General features: G+C 37.5%; 1 pseudogene; it reads right to left on the bottom strand.

Moving 5' to 3' along the window:
* Window positions 1-237: 237 nt before the first annotated feature.
* LOC111177389 (small ribosomal subunit protein uS2 pseudogene) lies at window positions 238-1,600 on the bottom strand (annotated as a pseudogene).
* Between the last annotated feature and the right edge of the window lie 8,494 nt (window positions 1,601-10,094).

Below are 10,094 nucleotides of genomic sequence, written 5' to 3'. Positions count from 1 at the left end.
GTTTTTAAGTTTGTAACATACACAGATGTCATTTTTTAATTCAATTTATTTAAACTAAAAAAAAAGTTCACACATTTATTCCAACCCCTACCCACCACCTCTGGCAACCATCTATATAAATATAAATATATGTAGATTCCATATATGACAAAGATCATACAGTATTTGTCTTTCTTTGTCAGACTCATTTCACTTCATATAATAATTTGTAAATTATATGGCAAAATAGAACAAAAGAGGAAAATGGATATGGAGCAGTAATAGAGAAAAGTTGTAATATTTTATTGGAATTAAGACAGTATTATTGTGAAGTAGATCATAATATATTGATTCATATTATAAATCCTGGAGTAAATAGAAAATCAACAGAGGAATTAAAATGAATACTAAAAATTTGGTTTTACATAAAATGAGTTAAGGAAGAATAAAGGAGCAACAAAGACAACAGACATAAAAAACAAATGGCAGTCGTAAAGCCAATTAATGACTATATCAAGTATAAATGGACTCATCACTCCAATCAAAAGTCAGAGATTTATTTTATCTCATCTTACTTTGGAAACTTTATTTTCTGTTACCCTATTTCCTTTTTCTTTTTTTTTTTTTTTCCTTTGGGTACGCGGGCCTCTCACTGTTGTGGCCTCTCCGGTTGCGGAGCACAGGCTCCGGACGCGCAGGCTCAGCGGCCATGGCTCACGGGCCCAGCCACTTCGCGGCATGTGGGATCTTCCTGGACCGGGGCACGAACCCATGTCCCTGCATTGGCAGGCGGACTCTCAACCACTGCACCACCAGGGAAGCCCCCCATTTCCTTTTTAAGAGTCTGCAGAAGAACAGCTGCGGACCACTCAGCGGTTACTCCTCCCATTCCGTGGCCTGAGCAGTGGCAGGTGCAGCCCATCTTCAGTGGCATCTTCACTGACCACTGTGCACTGTGGTTCTCAGTGGGGAACTAATGGGCATGCACAGAGGGCACCTGCCGCCTTCAGACCAGGCTGCCACCTCGGGTTGAGCAGCAGTAAATTCAGGAGCTGGAGAAGTCCGTTCACCCTTAATTCCTCCTTGCTCACAGCCTTCTCAGCTGAGGCCGGCCCTTCCTTTACAAACACCTGTTGAGGATCTTCGCACAAGTCGAGAGTAGGCGGGACTCCCGCAGGTGCTCACGGGAGAGGGAGCCGCGCATGCGCAGAACTCCCCGGGTCAGCGTCCGTCAATCACGCCAGGCCCGCAGAGCGAGCTCCCGGTTGTTGCACAGATAGCGGTGTACACACAGCAAAGAGACTGGTTTGTGTTACACGGAGCAGTGGTAGGCAGGTTCACAGAAGATTTCTTTCACGCCGGTGGTCAGGCCTGGTGTCGGGAACCACCGCGAGTCTCGGCTTCCGGAAGCCTGCCGGGCTCCGGTGAGTGAGGTTCCAGGAGCGAGGTGACCAGCAGTAGGAGTGGCGCCCATGGCAGCAGCAAACTTCCGCACAGCTCTCTGGCTGGTCTTCCTGGAGGTTATGATACTGACATCAGCCAGGTTTTCAATGGCAGTGATGGCAGAAGAGGACGGCAGAAGCTTCTCCCAGGTTCTCTTCAGATTTAGAGGTAATGCCATTACTTTTCCTTCTTAGATAACTGTCCGATTTGGAAGTCAAGGTCGGTGCCACGTAAGTGGGTTCTTGCTGCAAGCTTTGAGGACATCCTCCTTCATTTGCAGGACATTAAAGGCTCAGGGCACTGTGAAAGTTTCTCTTTAAGTTATGCTGGGAACCCAGAACAATGCCTTACAGACTGCTGTCTGGGTAGCACAGAAAGGGAAAAGTCAAAGATTTTAAATTTGTAAATTGGACTAAGGAGCAAGATTAAATCATATTGAGTAGAAAAGATATGTTGGATTCAAAGATGCAAACGAAGGCTTACCTATATATTACTATATTCTCTATCAATATGTTAAATCTATCCACCTTAGTTTTTAAAGATATTTTTTAGGGGATTATACATATCATGAGGCTTTGCCTATAAAATCTATGTTACTAAGGGATTATTAAAAATGAAAGCCAATCAAATAACAGTATACTAAAAAGTTTATAGATATAGGAAAAGAAATGATTTTTAAGAAGTACATGAAATTTTAAAGTTCAGACATTTCAGATTGTAATGAAATGTTCTGTGATGGAAATACTCTGTAGCCAGTAAGTTTGGAAATGCTATATAGACTATATCCTCTGCAAGAGATTCATCATTCACATTAGCATCATGGAGTAGTCCTGCAAGAAAAGAACTATGACTGAGTTTAATGTACCATTTCTGTCATATTTGTCCATGAAATGTATGTATTTATAGTCTATATAACAATTGTATTTATATATAACAGTTACTAATACCCACATAAACAGATTTCCTTGCAGGATTCTCACACATTGATGTAAAGAAAAGCATACAGATCCTTCTAACTTAGTGTTCATTAAAATATAAGCTCTAAGAGGGCCTTTTTACCCCAAAGCTTAGTACGGTGCCTGGTATAGATTATATGTTTTCTTTTATTTTTGTTATATCTGTATCTATATCTATCTAACTGCTGATCTATAGAGAGTGAGATAAATGGTTGAATGAATAAGTTACTTCATTCCAATTATGAAACAGATATAACATATTAGTATACATCTGAAGGAAAAATCAATACTAAGAAAATCAATATAAGAAAATCAATATAAAAATCAATATAAGAAAACCAAAACAATTGTTCACCACAAACAGGCAGCTTATTTTGTTTCTCCTATTTGTGGATCATTAATTTTAAGTGAGTGATCTAAAATGAATACGCTTCAAACAACAATATAGAAAGGAATAGTGAAGTATCTTTTGCCATAACTATAGATGCTGGCATTAATAACATTTCCTAGAGAGAATCAGCATTCTACAGGATAATACAGTTGCTTCCTTGGTTGTAGAACACTAAATTGAATAGCAGTGGTGGTACAATTTATTGAAATATGAGCCAATTGATTACTGATTTTTTTAAATAGTTTGTCTCCCTCCTGTTTTAAATGGATAGCCAGACTTTGTTCTGTCTTGTCTCAGGAAAGCTGTGGCACAATAAAGATTACATAAAGTCCAAGGATGTTTCTCAAGGACAGATTGTATTGGGTGTCTAGGAAGAAAAGGAAAAGGCAGATGGGAAAATTCCTTTGAGGACAGCAGAGAGGAATGGATAAGACCTCTGATGTGACTCCTGGGTGTATGGGGAAGGATCAGTTCCAGGCATAGGGCTTTCATGTTTAATAAAACTTCTCACACACTACATATGACAAAGAATTGATTGACCCAGATAATTGAGGAATTGTATAGTCTTCAACAATGACATTATTAAAGGCCACTATGATAGAAAGATAATTGAAATTCTCTTACATTTTCAGGAACTCAGAGTGCTCCTAGATTCTTAAGAAACCTTACAGAGGCTGAAGAAAAGCAAATGATGCTGACACTAATTATGCTGACAAACTAGTAGTTTAGGCTCATAGATGAATTAGAAGTTAATTAATGGAAACCTAGAAATGTGATATTCTACGATTTTAAAAGTTGACTTTAAACAAAGTGTTTTGTTAAGAATATAAAACATGGGGCTTCCCTGGTGGCTCAGTGGTTAAGAATACACCTGCCATATATCCTGAGAAAACCATAATTCAAAGAGAGTCATGTACCACAGTGTTCATTGCAGCTCTATTTACAATAGCCAGGACATGGAAGCAACCTAAGTGTCCATCAACAGATGAATGGATATAGAAGATGTGGCACATATATACAATGGAATATTACTCAGCCATAAAAGAAATGAAATTGAGTTATTTGTAGTGAGGTGGATGGACTTAGAGTCTGTCATACAGAGTGAAGTAAATCAGAAAGAGAAAAACAAACACCGTATGCTAATACATATATATGGAATCCAAAAAAAAAAAAAAAAAAAAGGTTCTGAAGAACCTAGGGGCAGGACAGGAATAAAGAGGCAGATGTAGAGAATGCACTTGAGGACACAGGGAGGGGATAGGGTAAGCTGGGATGAAGTGAGAGAGTGGCATGGACATATATACACTAGCAAATGTAAAATCGATAGCTAGTGGGAAGCAGCCACATAGCACAGGGAGATCAACTCGGTGCTTTGTGACCGCCTAGAGGGGTGGGATAGGGAGGGTGGGAGGGAGATGCAAGTGGGAGGAGATATGGGGACATATGTATATGTATGGCTGATTCACTTTGTTATAAAGCAGAAACTAACACACCATTGTAGAGCAATTATACTCCAATAAAGATGTTAAAAAAAAAAATGAATACGACTGCCAATGCAGGGGATACAGGTTCGAGCCCTGGTCTGGGAAGATCCCACATGCCATGGAGCAACCAAGCCCATGTGCCACAACTACTGAGCCCGTGCTCTAGAGCCTGCGAGCCACAACTACTGAAGCCTGCATGCCTAGAGCCTGTGCTCCGCAACAAGAGAAGCCACTGCAATGAGAAGCCCGTGCACCACAATTAAGAGTAGCCCCTGCTCGTATCAATTAGAGAAAGCCCACACACAGCAATGAAGACCCAACACAGCCAAAAATAAAAAAATTAAAAAAATATATATAAAACATTTTAGATAAGTGGACAATTTACAAAATATATTGAGGCAGAGAAAATATTTCCTACAATACTGTAATGATGGATACATGTCATTGTACACTTGTTCAAAACCATAGAACGTACAGCACCAAGAGTGAACCCTAATGTAAACCAAGGATTTTGAGTGATTATGATGTGTATGTAGGTTCTTCAACTGTAAAAATATGTCACTCTGGTGGGGGATGTTGATAATGAGGGAGGCTCTACATGTGTGGGGAAGGAGGGGGTATATGGGAAATACCAGTATCTTCCCCTCAACTTTTCTGTGAACCTAAAACTACTCTTAAAAATAATATATATATGCAAAATAAATGTATATATTTATGAATATATATATATATATATATATATAGAGAGAGAGAGAGAGAGAGAGAGAGAGACAAAAAGTGTAGTGGGAGGGTAATTTTTACTAGGTACAAATAAATTTGGACATCAGCAGCAACCATAAGGAAAATGTTGCTTTCAGATGTCTGTTGTTTTTGTAGACATCCAAACCCTAGAGGCTTCAAAGAGAGCCAAGCACTGACAATATCGATGAAGTATAAGAGTAAAAATGTCTGATGATGCAAGCAAAGCCAGACAGAGTCATCTTAACACAAATTTTGCACTGGTAAGACTGAGACTGGAGGCAATATTCATTGCATTGTTTATGTAAAATGGCAGCCAAGTGAACTGAAGTGGTTTGGAAAAAAAATACATAATTAACACAATTGTGTGCCATAAAAGTTTACATATGGATGAAACCAGATTGCTTGAGAAAAGTGCCTGTTAGGACCTCATTTTTAAAAAGAAAATAGCTTAACCAGGATTGAAGTCTATGGAAATAAGGCTTATGTCTTTAACTTGGGGAAAGTAGGAGACTGCAAGTCGGTAGCACAGCTTGTTTATTACACACACACACAAAAAACACGTTTAGAGGTCTCTTTATTTGTTTTTGCTTCACATAAAATTCAAGTTGTGCAAAATTATCTTAAATGGAACAGTTGTGAAAGAAAGGATTTATCTCTAATTAGTTACTTCTAAGAGAGGATTATTAAACTGTTCCTGGAATTATTTCAGTTTGTCATTGTTGATTTAATTTTGAATATTTTTCCCTTTCCTGTTTTCATTCAATGATGTTTTATGGCAAAAACATTTAGAATTAAAATAGATTTAATTAATAAATTTTATTTGACATGGTACAATCTTTATAACTTCTAATAGGAGAAATAATCTGAAATAAGAGAGATCTAGTGAAGGCATGAATAATGAAAAACATTCACATGGGAGGTCCTACTTATACTGCAATGCTGTGTACACAAGATTTTTTTTTAACGTCTTTATTGGAGTATAATTGCTCTATAATGGTGTGTTAGTTTCTGCTCTATAACAAAGTGAATCAGCTATATACATACATATATCACCATATCTCCTCCCTCCTTTGTCTCCCTCCCACCCTCCCTATCCCACCCCTCTAGGTGGTCAAAAAGCACCCAGGTGATCTCCCTGTGCTATGCAGCTGCTTCCCACTAGCTATCTATTTTACATTTGGTAGTATATATCAGTCCATGCCACTCTCTCACTTTGTCCCAGCTACCCCATCCCCTCCACGTCCTCAAGTCCATTCTCTACATCTGTGTCTTTATTCCTGTCCTGTCCCTAGGTTCTACAGAACCATTTTTTTTTTTTTTTAGATTCCATATATATGTGTTATCATACGGTATTTGTTTTCTCTTTCTGATTTACTTCACTCTGTATGACAGACTCTAGGTCCATCCACCTCACTACAAATAACTCAATTTCGTTTCTTTTTATGGCTGAGTAATATTACTTTTGTGTTTATATACCACATCTTCTTTATCCATTAATATGTCGATGGACACTTAGGTTGCTTCCATGTCCTGGCTATTGTAAATAGTGCTGCAGTGAACATTGTGGTACATGACCCTTTTTGAATTATGGTTTTCTCAGGTATATGCCCAGTATTGGGATTGCTGGGTCATATGGTAGTTCTATTTTTAGTCTTTTAAGGAACCTCTAAACTGTTCTTGATAGTGGCTGTATCAATTTACATTCCCACCAACAGTGCAAAAGGGTTCCCCTTTCTCCACACCCTCTCCAGCATCATTGTTTGTAGAATTTTTTGATGATGGCCATTCTGACTGGGGTGAGGTGATATCTTTTTGTAGTTTTGATTTGCATTTCTTTAATGATTAGTGATGTTGAGCATCCTTTCATGTGTTTGCTGGCAATCTGGATGTCTTCTTTGGAGAAATGTCTATTTAGGTCTTCTGCCCATTTTTGGATTGGGTTGTTTTTTTTTTTTGATATTGAGCTGCATGAGCTGCTTATATGTTGTGGAGATTAATCAGTTGCTTCATTTGCAAATATATTCTTCCATTCTGTAGGTTGTCTTTTTGTCTTGTTTATAGTTTCCTTTGCTGTGCAGAAGCTCTTGAGTTTCAATAAGTCCCATTTGTTTATTTTTGTTTTTATTTCCATTTCTCTAGGAGGTGGGTCAAAAAGGATCTTCCTGTGATTTATGTCATAGAGTGTTCTACCTATGTTTTCCTCTAAGAGTTTTATAGTGCCTGGCCTTACATTTAGGTCTTTAATCCATTTTGAGTTTACTTTTGTATACGATGTTAGGGAGTGTTCTAATTTCATTCTTTTACATGTAGCTGTCCAGTTTTCCCAGCATCACTTATTGAAGAGGCTGTCTTTTCTCCATTGTATAGTCTTACCTCCTTTGTCAAAGATAAGGTGAACATATGTGTGTGGGTTTATCTCTGGGCTTTCTCTCCTCTTCCATTGATCTATATTTCTGTTTCTCTGCCAGTACCATACTTATTGATTACTGTAGCTTTGTAATATATTCTGAAGTCAGGGAGCCTGATTCTTCCAGCACCATTTTTCTTTCTCAAGATTGCTTTGGCATTTCAGGGTCTTTTGTGTTTTCATACAAATTGTGAAATTTTTGGTTCTAGTTCTGTGAAAAATGCCATTGGTTGTTTGATAGGGGATTGCATCGAATCTGTAGATTGCTTGGGGTAGTATAGTCATTTTCACAATGTTGATTCTTCCCATCCAAGAACATGGTATATCTCTCCATCTATTTGTATCATCTTTAATTTCTTTCATCAGTGTCTTATAGTTTTCTGCATAGAGGTCTTTTGTCTCCTTAGTTAGGTTTATTCCTAGGTATTTTATTTTTTGTTGAAATGGTAAATGGTAGTGTTTCCTTAATTTCTCTTTCAGATTTTTCATCATTAGTGTATAGGAATGCAGGAGATTTCTGTGCATTAATTTTGTATCCTGCTACTTTATACCAAATTCATTGATTAGCCCTAGTAGTTTTCTAGTAGCATCTTTAGGATTCTCTATGTACAGTATCACGTCATTGGCAAACAGTGACAGCTTTACTTTTTTTCTGATTTGGATTCCTTTTATTTCTTTTTCTTCTCTGATTTCTGTGGCTAAAACTTCCAAAATTATGTTGAATAATAGTGATGAGAGTGGCCAACCTTGTCTTGTTCCTGATCTTAGAGGAAATGGTTTCAGTTTTTCACCATTGAGGACAATGTTGGCTGTGGGTTTGTCATATACGGCCTTTATTTTGTTGAAGTAAGTTCCCTCTATGCCTACATTCTGGAGGGTTTTATCATAAATGGGTGTTGAATTTAGTCAGAAGATTTTTCTGTGTCTATTGAGATGATCATATGGTTTTCCTCCTTCAGTTTGTTACTATGGTGTATCACATTGATTGATTTGCATATATTGAAGAATCCTGGCATTCCTGGTATAAACCACACTTGAACATGGTGTATGACTCCTTTAATGTGCTGTTGCATTCTGTTTGCTGGTATTTTGTTGAGGAGTTTTGCCTTTATGTTCATCAGAGATATTGGCCTGTCGTTTTTTTCTTTGTGACATCTTTGTCTGGTTTTGGTATCAGGGTGATGGTGGCCTCGTAGAATGGGTTTGGGAGTGCTCCTCCCCCTGCTATATTTTGGAAGAGTTTGAGAAGGATAGATGTTAGCTCTTCTCTAAATGTTTGATAGAATTCGCCTGTAAATCCATCTGGTCCTGGGCTTTTGTTTGTTGGAAGATTTTTAATCACAGTTTCAATTTCAGTGCTTGTGATTGGTCTGTTCATATTTTCTATTTCTTCCTCGTTCAGTCTCGGAAGGCTGTGCATTTCTAAGAATTTGTCCATTTCTTCCAGGTTGTCCATTTTATTGTCATAGAGTTGCTTGTAGTAATCTCTCATGATCCTCTGTATTTCTGCTGTGTCAGTTTTTACTTCTCCTTTTTCATTTCTAATTCTGTTGATTTGAGTCTTCTCCCTTTTTTTCTTGATGAGTCTGGCTAATGGTTTATCAATTTTGTTTACCTTCTCAAAGATCCAGCTCTTAGTTTTATTGATCTTTGCTATCATTCCTTCATTTCTTTTTCATTTATTTCTCATCTGATCTTTATGATTCCTTTCCTTCTGCTAACTTGTTGGAGTTTTTGTTCCTCTTTCTCTAATTGCTTTTGGTGTAAGGTTAGGTTGTTTATTTGAGATGATTCTTGTTTCTTGAGGTAGGATTGTATTGCTATAAACTTCGTGCTTAGAACTGCTTTTGCTGCATCCCTTAGGTTTTGGGTCGTCATGGCTTCGTTGTCATTTGCTTCTTGGTATTTTTAAATTTCCTCTTTGATTTCTTCAGTGATCTCTTGGTTATTTAGTACTGTATTGTTTAGCCTTCATGTGTTTATATTTTTTACAGATTTTTTCCATAATTGATATCTAGTCTCATAGCGTTGTGGTAGGAAAAGATACTTGATATGATTTCAATTTTCTTAAATTTACCAGTGCTTGAATTGTGACCCAAGATATGACCTATCCTGGAGAATGTTCCATGAGCACTTGAGAAGAAAGTGTATTCTGTTGTTTTTGGATGGAATGTCCTATAAATATTAAGTAAGTCCATCTTCTTTAATGTATCATTTAAAGCTAGTGTTTTCTTATTTATTTTCATTTTGGATGATCTGTCCATTGGTGAAAATGGGGTGTTAAAGTACCCAACTATGATTGTGTTACTGTTGATTTCCCCTTTTATGGCTGTTAGAATTTGCCTTATGTATTGAGGTGCTCCTATATTGGGTGCATAAATATTTACAATTGTTATATCTTCTTCTTGGATTGATCCCTTGATCGTTATGTAGTGTCCTTCTTTGTCTCTTCTAGTAGGCTTTTTTTTAGTCTATTTTGTCTGATATGAGAATTGCTACTCCAGCTTTCTTCTGATTTCCTTTTTATGGAATATCTTTTTCCATCCCTTCACTTTCAGTCTGTATGTGTCCCTAGGTCTGAAGTGGTTCTCTTGTAGACAGCATTTATACGAGTCTTGCTTTTGTATCCATTCACCCAGTCTATGTCTTTTGGTTGGAGCATTTAATCCATTTATATTTAAGGCAATTATCGG

Source organism: Delphinapterus leucas, chromosome 1 (genome assembly GCF_059928025.1).
Source record: "Delphinapterus leucas isolate spDelLeu-1000000601 "Yukka" chromosome 1, BTC_Dleu_Yukka2, whole genome shotgun sequence".
NCBI lineage: Eukaryota > Metazoa > Chordata > Mammalia > Artiodactyla > Monodontidae > Delphinapterus > Delphinapterus leucas.
The sequence above is the reverse complement of the archived record's forward strand: the minus strand, read 5'-3'. Positions and strand labels throughout refer to the sequence as shown.